Source organism: Limulus polyphemus, unplaced genomic scaffold (assembly GCF_000517525.1).
Source record: "Limulus polyphemus unplaced genomic scaffold, Limulus_polyphemus-2.1.2 Scaffold194, whole genome shotgun sequence".
NCBI classification, from domain to species: domain Eukaryota; kingdom Metazoa; phylum Arthropoda; class Merostomata; order Xiphosura; family Limulidae; genus Limulus; species Limulus polyphemus.
Window position 1 is genome coordinate 376,467 of NW_013665804.1, and position 13,174 is coordinate 389,640.

The 13,174-nt window shown below is 31.0% G+C and overlaps 1 protein-coding gene across 7 annotated transcripts in view; it reads right to left on the bottom strand.

Annotated features, from left to right (window-relative positions):
* LOC106478264 (sperm-associated antigen 5-like) overlaps window positions 1–11,679 on the bottom strand; it is a 42,408-nt gene extending 30,729 nt beyond the window's left edge. For 2 of the 7 annotated variants that reach the window (XM_022381821.1, XM_013938795.2), the window contains exon 1: window positions 8,356–8,467. The gene's annotated coding sequence lies outside the window, so the exon portion shown is untranslated. Of the gene's footprint in view, window positions 1–7,976; window positions 8,092–8,116; window positions 8,135–8,355; window positions 8,468–11,548 lie in introns of those variants that run through there. The other 5 variants (XM_022381822.1, XM_022381825.1, XM_022381826.1 and 2 more) reach the window with 5 other exon arrangements.
* Window positions 11,680–13,174: the final 1,495 nt, after the last annotated feature.

Here is a 13,174-nt window from a genome sequence, read left to right on the forward strand (position 1 = left end):
AAAGAGAAGACGTTAATTACTAAGCTGTAATAGTTACAAGACTATGTTGTGACAGTGCATGTTACGGGTTTCTTTATGAATTGGCTTGTAATTTGTGTTTTTAGAGCTAGTTATATTGTAACCTTCTACTATTGTTTCTGGGGGAATGACGTCACTACTACACTTTCAATGAAACGTGACAAAAAACAAATATAACGCTGTGCTACACAAAAGTAGACTATGCTAGTCACACCTGTAACTTGTTGCTTTTACTTTGTATTATGTAATTTTGTAAAGCAATCACTAGCCACCTTCACACACGCAAACCACAGCCTGAACTATAACTTCCTGATTCTTTTTCAACTTGGGATCTTCATATGTTGACCTCGGACATAAATAACTGTCTCATGTTGTATTGTTTGTAATTTTCCGTATAAGGATGGACTTCACGTGCGAAAACAACACGCACTGTTCAAGAATGAATGTATTAAAACCTAGGAATATAACTTATGTCGGCATGACGCTGTAAATAAGAATAATAAAAACACTAATCGAATGTAATAGAATACTGTTCTTATTACATCATCGTCAACATAAAATCAACAATGCTGATACGATAACTTATGGTCACATCCATATTTACTAAGCAATCAGGATAACATATCCTGAAATAATGCTACTAAGCTATGGCATGAGAAATTTAAATACTAGAATGCAGTAATGTATCTTCTTATTTAAATATGACAAAAGATGCTCATATAACAATAAATAGCATCATCCCCCATCTACTAAATTTGACGATATATATTGAAATAACACTTTGTAGGATAATCCCTACCTACTAAACAACCATACGAGAAAATGTTCTGAAATGGCACCCTGTAGTAACATTCCTACCCATTAAAGTTTGACAAGAGATCTTGAAACAATACCCTAGAGTAACATCTTTATTTACTAAATAATTGAGAAAGCATATCCTGAAAATATACCTTATAGCAAAATATCTGTATAGTGAACTATAGCAACAGATCCTGATATAATATTTTGTAACAACTTCCTTACCTACCGAACTATAGCAAAAGATCCTGATATAATATTTTGTAACAACTTCCTTACCTACCAAACTATAGCAACAGATCCTGATATAATATTTTGTAACAACTTCCTTACCTACCAAACTATAGCAACAGATCCTGATATAATATTTTGTAACAACTTCCTTACCTACCGAACAATAGCAACAGATTCTGATATAATATTTTGTAACAACTTCCTTACCTACCAAACAATAGCAACAGATCCTGATATAGTAATATTATAGTATTTATTCTAAACTTATTCTTTGTTCTGTATAACATGCCAGTTTCACATAACACATGGTCAAGTATGCCAGTAAACTGATTTTGTTCTAAGCTACCTTGGAAATGGATATAATACTTGTTACATGCAGGAAGGATGTTATTCAGTATATGCATAGTGTAAGAATACCAACATAATGACCAGTCACATGGATATCACAAGTGACTCGGGGTAAATGTGAGGTTTCTTGACTTGCTAAGATAATACTGCAGCTAGTCAGTATAGTCTAGAACAAGATTTAGAAGAGTAAGTTACTGACAATCCATAATATTCTAAAATGGTTACAAACACTGTAGTTCACGTTTTGTTCAGTCTTGTTACTTCATTTTACATCAACTCAGTAGGTAAGTTTTACTGTTTCTCCATAACCGATATCTTGAGTGAATCTCCTGCTATCCTATCCAATACAGCTGTAAAGTTAATTTTCAACTGGATATATTACAAGAATACCTTTTATTAACATCACTATCTACTGAACTATTACAGCAATAAAGCCCTTTATTAGTGGAACAGACAAAAATACATGGATGTTGTTGAAACAATCCCAGATGTTTCATTTCTATATTATGTCTATATATTAATCATACAATCAGGAAAAGTGTACTTATATGTTACATTTACTTACTGACATTACATCCAACTCAACTAATATACACACACACGTAACTTAATCTCTCTTTGTTAACGAAGATGAACCAGATTTGTACATTATGAGCAGAAGGTTGTAATTAATTGAAAAGTGTCAAAGCTTTGAAGTGTAAGAGGATTAGATATTAGCATTTACAGCAGGCAAGGGATTTATGAAACATTAATTAAAAATGTAACCTTCAAGATCTATATGTCAGTTCTCATATACAATTTTTTGTACATTCTAATTAGAGCTTTTGTATAGTGATTTTAGGTTGAAAGTCATACTAGAGAAAGAAGAACTTTATTGATTAGATGCTGCTTGTATATTTATTTTTCTTGTCTTACAAGATGAATATGAACAACTACAGTCTTTAACACCACACAGCACAAACTTTGGAGATTCAGGGGAAAATAAAATATTTGTCTTTTTCTTAAAGATTGATAAAGCTTCAAGATGTTTACATGCCATATACTTAGTGAGTGAAATAAATCAACTTCATATGGTGAGTCAATTACAAGATTTCTTTTAATTATATGCACATACTGAAAATTACTATATTTTATTTCACAGTAAATTAATAGATGAATATGTAAATGAAAAAAGTGAAGAAACAAAAAGGATTTCAAATTCAACACAACTAGAAGTTGAACTTCCAGTGAGTAATAAAAAATCTTAAAACTTTCAGCTTTTCTTTTGGCATGATTTTCCTTTGCTTCTATTGTGAAACACAGTTTTTTTTTTCAGTAATGTTATTTCAGTTAGATCATTTACTTCTCTTTTTAACACTTACTTGCGATAAACTGATGCAGGATTTTTTTTATATTAGGAACTACAACTATCTTATTTGAAAACCTAGTGCCAGATATAATATCATACTTGTGCTATTTTTGATTTAATGTTAAGATCACTCAAAAATATAAGAACAGAGTAGAAAAATAAATTGCAGTCTTCTTCATAAGAACCAAATAAGCAGTATAAGAAAATTTTCAAGAATTTAAGGGGAAGTTTTATGAATTTGTTAAGCCAAGAATTTATATGATAAAACTTTACTTCATTCCAAAATCATACCTTGATGAAACTCTTGTGAAATTAGCTCTGTGTGTGTGTGTGTGTTTGTTTTTTCCTTAAACAACTAACGACACTTATTGATTTGAAGTTTTAAAACATTTTGGAAAGAATTTCATATACACACCTCGAAAAATACAAAAATAATGATAGATTACCCCACCCTGAATCCCCTTCCCACTAAAAACAACTCTAAATCTATGTGCACACACATATGGCATGTGCATAATTCAATAATTACACATATATGTAACATAATTAACCAGAATGAGGTATAAATATTGAAGTCTTACAGAAGTTTGTTATTCAGTGAGAAACTTGTATTAATTGCAAAGAATTAAAGCAGGGATGCCAACTGTGGGAAGCATGAGGGGCAATTCCCTCCCCCCAAGAAAATTAAAAGAAACAATAAATTACCAGTTTTACATTTCTCAATTGTGTGCTGTAAAGCTACAGTACAATCTAATGCCAGGCCACATATTCTTGCATTGCCATTTTTAGAAAAATCCAAAAGGTTCTAGGGGATGATGAACCCCTATGCCTCTATATGAATCTCACCCCCCCTCTCAAAAGGTTTTGTTGGATGAGAGTTGACAGCATTAAGTGCCGGTAAGTACACTTAATGTAAAAATACTCAAAGTAGCAGAGTATAAAGTGTTTGTAATGTTCCTATATTATTATAGTAGTTAAAATAAGTATACACTCATTGGACAGTTCTTCTAAACACATGAAAAAAACACACAAGTCCCATCAACAAGCTTAGAATATAGAGATAAGGATCATAAATTACAAAAAAAATAACATGCAGGTAAGAAACAATAAATCATTGTTACAAAGATCACAGTAAATGTGTTGATTACAACATTTAATGAGGCTATGTATTTTTTGTAACAAGTTCTTTATAAAAAAAAAAAGAGCTCTGAAATTAAATAGAGCATCTTACTTGAATAGAAATTGTTTTCTAGTTTTGTTAAATGCATGAACTCAAGCTAATTTATATTACACTGAAGCTCAACTCAACCAGCAGGTATATCAGTACATGTGAAAAGTAAACTTCACACTGCTAAAGTTTCAGCTATATTTAGCATAAGTTTCCATTTTTCAAGGAATCTTGACAAAAATAAAAAACAAGGTAAACAAGTCAATACACCCAAATGGATATACGTGTACTGAATATTAAGGCTTATATTTAATAAATCTTTAGAAAAAAACAAAAGCACTTAATGTTTTCACACTGAAAATTAATTTTCAGTAGTTAGTATCTATCAGTTTAAAATAATAAAATATTTTGAATAGTAAATTTCTTTTGTCACAATTCAAACAATTTCAAAACTAGTATTTTGCTATAAAAATTATTTAAACTGGGTAACAATATTTGTCGTTGTGATCTTTACACTTTGCCTTCTCTGTGCAAAAAATATGATTACACTATGAAAAACTGGAAAGTAAAAAGTTTATGTCTCAAATGTATTTTGTTGGTGTCATGATACTGTCATCATAGCCATGAAGAATGTTTAATCACAATCATTTAGCATTATCAGGATGTACATGTAAACTGCTAAAAGTTTTTGCACAAAAGAAATATATGGACATTCCAAGACAATTTAAATTTACAGAAAAATTCACAAATAATAAACACAATATTATGCTGCAAACTTGATGTTCCAGTACAAATATTACAACTTACAAAATGAAAATATTCATGCGTGAAACATTTGTTAATAATAACACTTGTTACTAGTATGTATTTTTGTAACAAGTTTGTTACAAAAAACAATAATTAGAACAATGTTTTAACACAAACTACACCTAAACCTTACAGTATTGTGGAAAACAAAGACAACTGTATGTTTCATAAATACTTCATTTCTTACAACCATGGTTTAAAAATTATGTTCTTAATAAATGTTTGTGAAATGTTTAATTGTCTCTGTTTTCCTCAATTGTGTAATTATGACGTTTCACCAAATACTGACAGTTTCAAGGTTTAATTACACCTAAACATGACCACATCATGCAGACTTTCATTCTTTGAATTACTTCAGAATGCAATAATTTCAGTTATGAGCTAGCTGCAAAAGTTTTGGTGATTATAGAACAGCTATGTTTCCAATTCAGCAAGACACTCTGACAAAAAGGGAGTTTTAATGCATATTAAATAAGAGACAAAAGAATTGAGCAGAGAGTGGTCTCAATCTGTATGTTGAGCAAAGTGCAAAACCTTTGTCCTTTTTATTACTAAGAATGCACAAACATTACATTATACATGTACACTTTTGACTAGTACTTAACACAAGAAGAAATTTTAATTAGTGAATTAAAAAACAAAGAGAGAACAGACAGTATATGTAACTTTATGTATGAAAACCTGCAGATATAACTGTAAGGAAATGGGTGGTATTGTATAACTAATTAATTAATTAAAAAAAACTAACAAATTCATGAAATACCCTGCTTGTATTATATCCTTCTTAATAAACACTTAAACTATAACAGTGAAAGAAAACATTTGCCATGCAAATTCTGACTAATAATTATGTCATTTAATGTATTCTTCAGAAAAGCAATGTATTGTGATAGAATATAAAGACACTTTAAGGCAGAAAAAGAGCATCAACAGTCCTTTAGCAATTCAAGATGACCTACAGGTTTCTAGAAATACTATAATCACATTTGATACAACAAAAGCAATTTTATATTTGTACTGAAACAGCTAATAAATAAATAAATATCCTTCAAAGTTAAATTTAATTAGTGCCCTAACATCTTTTCCAAGTGCACGTAATATTTGTCTTCTTATTATATATTTATAAAACATAACATAAATATTCTTAAGAATTACTTTTAAACTTATAATTTTATAAAAATCAAAATGTATAATTTGGAGTAAACAGCATACAAGAACATTGAATTTTTAATAGAATTTTGAAATTTCCAAAGTCTTTTCTTTGAGGGTGTAATCATAAATTGCAATAAACTTTTGACTTGACTCGTAAAGTTTATATTGTTAATCTTCTTGTAGTGTTTTATATTTTCATTTATTGTTTGTTTTTAGTGCAAACCCACAGATGAATTAAACACCAAAATTTAGCAATGTAAGTCAATAAACTGCATTAATTTATTAAAAACTACTTATGTAAAGTTAACATTAATAAAGATGCATTGTTCAAGGTTTTCAGCAATATTATATACTTATAAGAAACAATAAATTTACAATAAACATGGAAACATATACAAGTATATGTACTTCTGAATGAATGTAAAGAATGTACAATAATATATAAGAATTAGAGGGGATTTGATTGAGGCAGTTAAGATTGTAGGAATTGATTGGGTGCTACTATAGCGTGCGGTCTACCGCAGTATTTGTAGTCTACCAAGACCCACCGGACCCTATTACCCCTACCCTAGAGGGATCATAGAAGACCCCACCTGACCTGACCTGTCTATTTAACTAAGTGTAAAAGTCTCGGTAGACTGCACGCTATAGTGTAAAAGTCCCGGGAGACTGCACGCTAAAGTAGCACCACTGATTGTGTCAATGCAATGCCAGCTTTTTTTATACTGAATAGTGAGATGATAGGACAAGATAACACAAAATATAAATTTTGGCAATGTAGGAGTCATCTTCATACAAGACAGTTTTATTTTTTAAACAGGGCAATCAATTGAGCTTTGACACAAGATGCATTCATATATAATGGATATGGTAAGTTTAAGGGAGTTTAGGAGAAAGCTTGATAAGTATTTAAATGATAAGGGCTAGTTTTGAGTTGCTTTTTTTTAAGTTCAGTTTTGTCAACTGGACAGCCTTAGTTGTTATGTCAACCACACCATATCTGCAATATTCAGTGCTGACAAGGCCTTTCAACCAAAAGCTGGGTTCTTCAGACTGACTGGGATACAACAGACATAGTAGTGTTAAGACACTATTCATACTATCAAACTGCTTGAAAAACAACAATTCTGGTGTGAACTGGATTAGGCTGGTGAAATATAATTTTTAATGCTCATCATGTGAAACCCACGTGACTGTTTCTGGTTAGTAACTATTATATACTACTGTAATTAGTTCTCAGATGTAAAACATTTCATATGAACAAGTAAATCTAAGTATTTTAAAAACACTGTTGTTCTATATAATGCAATTAAAAAACAAATGCTTTAAAAAAATTTTAAATGGTGCCTGTTTCAAAATAATTACAATTAATGTAACAATTACAAATACTGAACAAAATTAATAGTTACCTACTGTGTGTATGACAGATTAGAAGCCATACAGCAAATTCATTGGTAAGTTAAAATTATACATTGTATCATGTCATCACACAAGTTAATAGTGTGCTTATGGGATTCACCTTATATGTCCCTTATCATGTTAATACAATGTTACTGAGGACCTTATAAAAACTCTATACACTACATATGCTGTAGATGTAGCATTTTCACATTGGAAGATTGCAGGCAACTTGAAATACATTTAGCCAAATGAGTTGATATATGTTACCAATTGTTAGTATTAATCCACCTCTTATACAATTCAATTAGTGATCAATAGTTTAAATCATTTCCTCAAAAGCATTTTTGTATTTATAAAACTTAAAAATTACATCCATCATTATTGTTTTATAAGATACATTTCTGCTGTAAATTCGTTTTAGTGGAACTAGTGAAACTTTAATACTTTAACCAACATCAGGACGACAAATATGGTGAATTTTAAAAACACATTTATGGATGTCCTAAACCAATCTCATTACAGTAAAGGTAAACTGGTCATACAGAAGTTACAGCCTAGACAATTAATACTACTACTTCAGAAGTTATAACATTAAACATGCTTTTATAATTTTGAGGTCATACTATTTATTATCAGATAAACATCTTTCAGTTCCTAATAATATTATTACTAAAAATCTTCTTCATTAGTACATACACTTACTCACTTGTTGTTACTGTAGAAAGCTGTACATTGATTTTAAAATTAAAAAGTGTAAGCACCTTAGTTCCATTAGATCTTAGCTTAAAAATAAAAAGATCAATATCAAACTAAGCACTTAAATTAAAAACCGATTGTTTTACTTGATGATCGATGTTGTCAGTGGCATGATATTGATACAATGACAATGAAAACGTGAGTTTAACTCTTAAGACAAATTCTAACCGCTCACTGTGGCTCCGTGTACGTTCCATTTAATTTTATTTAAAAACCCAAAACAATTGCAACATACTCTCCCTTTCCTGTAAAATAGTAATCAAAACTGTAAAAATTATATTACAAAAAGAGAAATATTCTGTTAAAATAAAATATTTTAACCTACTTTGAAATTTTGCTATCTCATCCTTTCAGTTTCAATGAAAAAAACTGCCACTACTGCTCTGACCGCAAGAGGGAAACTCATCCATAAACAAAATGTTATCTCAGCTCTCTACTGATCTCAACACATTTACAAGGTCTTTAGTTTAGACGTCTTTGTAGCTTAGCAGCCAGTGTTAGGTCTATTTTGTTTACATTTCCTTATCTCTCTTTTTATTATTTTTCTCATTGTTAAAATATTCTTGAATGATATGATTGACATGTCATTTAAATTTTAAGATGAAATCAAATAAAAAAATGCTAGTATCATAAGGTTCTTAGAACTGAGATCATTTGAGAATATACATATTTTGTTGTATAGCAATGATAACCCAAGAGGTTGGAATAAGTAAATATAATCCTTAGTTTTAGAGACAAAAAATAACGTGTGGATGTTTTTCATAGCATTTTGTGTATCCTTTAAGTGAATAGCTTAACTGTATTCCTCCTATGGGACAGCGGTAAGTCAACGGAGTGTGGCTTGACTCTCAAACAACCAAACTTAACTGTACACAAAGATTTTAAACGGACATATGATTATAGCTTATTGGTAACCGCGAAAAACGTCATCAGTTTTCAGATTTGTTTCAGAACTTACCACTGACCCACTCGGGGACCATTATTAAGAAGTTCTGAGAACTGTTTTAATATTTTAACATATTTATAATTCCCACGTTGAAATGATTATTAGGTTCTCAAATGACCCTGTCTTTTTATTAAAACAAATAAAAAATATATCTTAAACTAAAAAAAAATGTTGGTGTAATCTAAATGTCAACGTAAAACTATCAAGTATCACAACAAAATAATTTTGAAAAAATACTATTATTTTTATATACGTCTTCAGTAAGTTCCCTGTAACAAGTTTGTTGGTCAGTTTTATGTCCTGATCAATTACGTATGTTTTTCAATACTTTGTAATTCATTTGGGTGGGGTGTATGTTTGAAGATTTAATCAAATATATTTCTACTACAGGTATGAATATACACAGAGTTGGGTTCGTTATATCAAAACGATTTTTGGAGCCTCATCAAGTCGTTACAGTCCATGTCACCGCATACTATCATGCTCTATCTGACGACTGTGCAGTTTAACAATAGCCCAAAGCTATTGCAACAATGCTCAGTCGTAACGCTGTTACGTTCAAAGCACACCACTACTCCCCGTGTGCTTTCCATAATTCACCTAACAAATAAGTACGACGGTTTCTCAACACCCTTTTCAACAGTACAATTGCACAGAAATCCACAGGATTGTCGATTTCTTATTTTATGAAACAGCATGAAAACCCAATTCATTATGCAAGAGCTAGATATATTCTATGGATGAGCAAATATATCGTGGAAATACTCGTGACTTTTGTGGCTTTTACAGACAGAAAACCTTAATTATGTTGCGTATTGTTGTTGAAGGACTTATATGGCTTTTGTCATTGATCTTTGTGGTCGTGAATTCTCACCCTTTAGAAGACCCTTTACTGTCTTGCTTACAATGGCAGGGGTACAACTTGCTGCAGATCTCTTCCTGGATGGTCCTGATGACCCACAGTGATCCATATTTTTTTTCTTATATAATTTCATTACATACCTTAAGGGATATTCCCGTCTTGGAAACTAAATAGCCGATCTGAATACATTTAAGTGTTAGAATATTTTGTGCCAAAAAAAAAAAAGCAGTTACTTAGTCTTTTCAAAAGTGATCAGTTTTCAGTGGCATTATACTACCTACGAAGCGCAAAGCAACGTCAGTATGTAATTGTTATACATTCAATTCCACCACGACTTTACATCAGCTGTGGTTGTCACGTAGCTTGCTGATTTGCAAATTCAAGTTCGTTTTACTATAACGTACGCAATCCTCTCTCTTAATATATATATATATATATATACATTCTCCTGAAATACACATGAAAATAATATAGCGAAATTCAAACACTACTGTGGAATTTTTCAAACAAACTAATTTAGTTTGAAGCTTTCTTATTAACATGGATTCATAACGGTCCGACACGTTCAAAAATCTAAGCCTTTTGTTGTTGCTAATTTTGTAACATAATTTATTTTACTAGAGACAAAGTGGCTTCGCGCTTTGGATTCATTATTAAATAGTTGCGAGTTCGAAGTTAGCCCCATCATGCTGTTATGTTCTTGAGCAAGACAAACTATCCCACCTATTCCAGTCTACCCAGCTACGTGATGCGATGATTTGGCATTTCATCCAGGAAGAATGAGTCGCCATTCTCATCAATTTGTGCCATTGGAACCGGAGCTCGAAATATCAACCTTATGCGCCTTGTTTGTTTGTTTAAAGTTAAGCACAAAGCTACACAATGGGCTATCTGTGCTCTGCCCACCACGGGTATCGAAACCCGGTTTCTAGCGTTGTAAGTCCGCAGACATACCGCTGTGCTACTGGGGGGCTTGCGCCTTGTAAAGGCGCGGCATAGATATATTTTACTACTTTATTTACGCTATGTTTTACAGAAAACTTATAAATCAAATTTTTGGCACTAAAGTTACGCAAAAAACTGTCTTTAGTTACTAGCTAGTAATAATAATAAAATTTGTTATTATTATATAGAGAGCAATGATCTTTTTTTTTAACTTTATTACTAAAATGTCGAAATCTCTCGAATTCCCACTACAGATTTTGAAAAACAACAAAAATGTTTCCATTAGTCTATTGAATTCGCCATCGTGTTAAAGCAGCATACTTCGTACAAAATCTAAGAGGTTGTGTTTTGCTTGATAATTTTATAAGTATATATCAATTAGATAAGCTTAATTAGGGTGGGAATAAAAATCTTCATGTCGGTTTGCGAGTTTTGTATCATTCTGTATTTATATCAATTATTTACGAAAACTTTGAGATTAAAAGGTTTATCGTGAGTAAAAAAAAATATATAATTATCTTTCCCCCCAGATAAAACTTACTTGTAAATCGTACACTTCACCTTGCGAAACCAGTTTTTATTTTTTATTTCTAAAACGTAATTTAAAATTGGTACACATAACTCTGCTATTAATGACGATTATGGAAACGAGACTTATTCTTTATATTTTAAGACTAGCACAAAAGCCAGCCTATGGGCTCCTGTTTGTGCTAGTAATTACTAATCATAATAATCATACCTAATTCTAAAAAAGTGAACACTTACAAAAAAGCTACTTCATCGTCTAAAGAAAGGCATAACTTTTATCATTGGTTGTTTTGACACTCGCGCAAAGCTATACACACCTTTCCATCTACATTAGATGTCCCTAATTTTGAACTGATAGAACTAGAGTGAAGGAAGCTAGTCAAAAGAATCCACTGTCAACTTTGCGACTACTCTAATTGCATAGTAGGATTTGACCGCCACTCTTATAGCGCACTAACGGCTACAATGTACAGAACCACTAGGTCATGCCCACAAAACCTTACCATCCGACAGCTTAACCTTGCGCAATAAGTTATGACACGCCTTCACTGTGTCAGCAGATTGTGTGGAATGACAATACTAAATTTTTCAATATTTTTACCACATATATATTTTTAATTTCGTCTTTTCTACTGTACCGAGATTCCACACTCAGTTATAAATTATTTCATCCGCTAAATTATTACAAAATTCTAACATCTCGCGCGGAATTTATTTATTATCATTATTACATACTTGTTTTCTTACTTCGTTAGGGTAGGGGGTGGTGGAAAAAAGTATATATATTTTTGGATGTTTCGCGGGTAAGCATAGACATTATTGACCAGTTGTTAAAATCTTGTATAGCAGTGGTTTTCAAACTTTTTTTTCGTCGCAAATCACCCGATTTTATTTTTATATTAGCGAATTACAATTCGATCTGTACACTGTTTCTTTTCAGTAATTATGCAACCTTCCCACGTGCATCTGATGAGAGCCCGCGGACTATAGTTTCAAAAACGCTGTTATATAGTATGTGCACATACCATTCTATTATTGTGCCGAATACGCTATAGCTATCTCAATTTTGCTGCAAAGCAAACTTGTTTATTAAAAAGAAAGTGCATAAACTAATAATTATGCCACACAAGTTTCACAGTGGTCATATTCTTAACAATTTCTTCACTGTACGAGAAAATATTAAATAATTAAACATATTTAAATTGAAAAAAATAAAAACAAACACAGTAAACAGTGAAAATTTGATTTTGCACTTCAAATCTAACATTAATTATTTGCCTCTTGTGGTTTTCTTCGAGTGATATCATTACGGATTGAAAAGTAAGTATAAAAAGACTAGGCAATGAAAAGATGATAGCTTTGGTACCTCTTTGTATTTGACATCTTTATTCCTATATAATTTTGAGTAAAAAACACTATCTCACTTACTGGAAGAATTACACAAAACTCTAAGTTTCAAAAACAATTTTACATTCATATGATGTTTTTCGTTTTTCTTTATTTTTTAAGATTAAAAATAACATGGAAATTTTCACTATGTAAGTGATCTATCTGTGATTTTTCTTTGGTTTAATTAATTACTGGAACCTTTAACTGAGAAGGTGATGAAAAATGCAATAATAATTTAATTATTCCATTTTTCATAAAAATTTTTTTAGAAAACTTTTGTCTTAAGTTAAACTATACACCTGGAAAAAAGTTAAGCACCCCCGTGTTTTTTTTCAAGTGATTCAGATTCGACGTTCTTGTGACTGATTATAAATTACCATCCAATCTAAACGTGTTTATCAAATGAAATTATGCATTATTGGGCACAAGAAAACAAGATTATCACCGTAAAATAACAATTTTTAATTTACATAT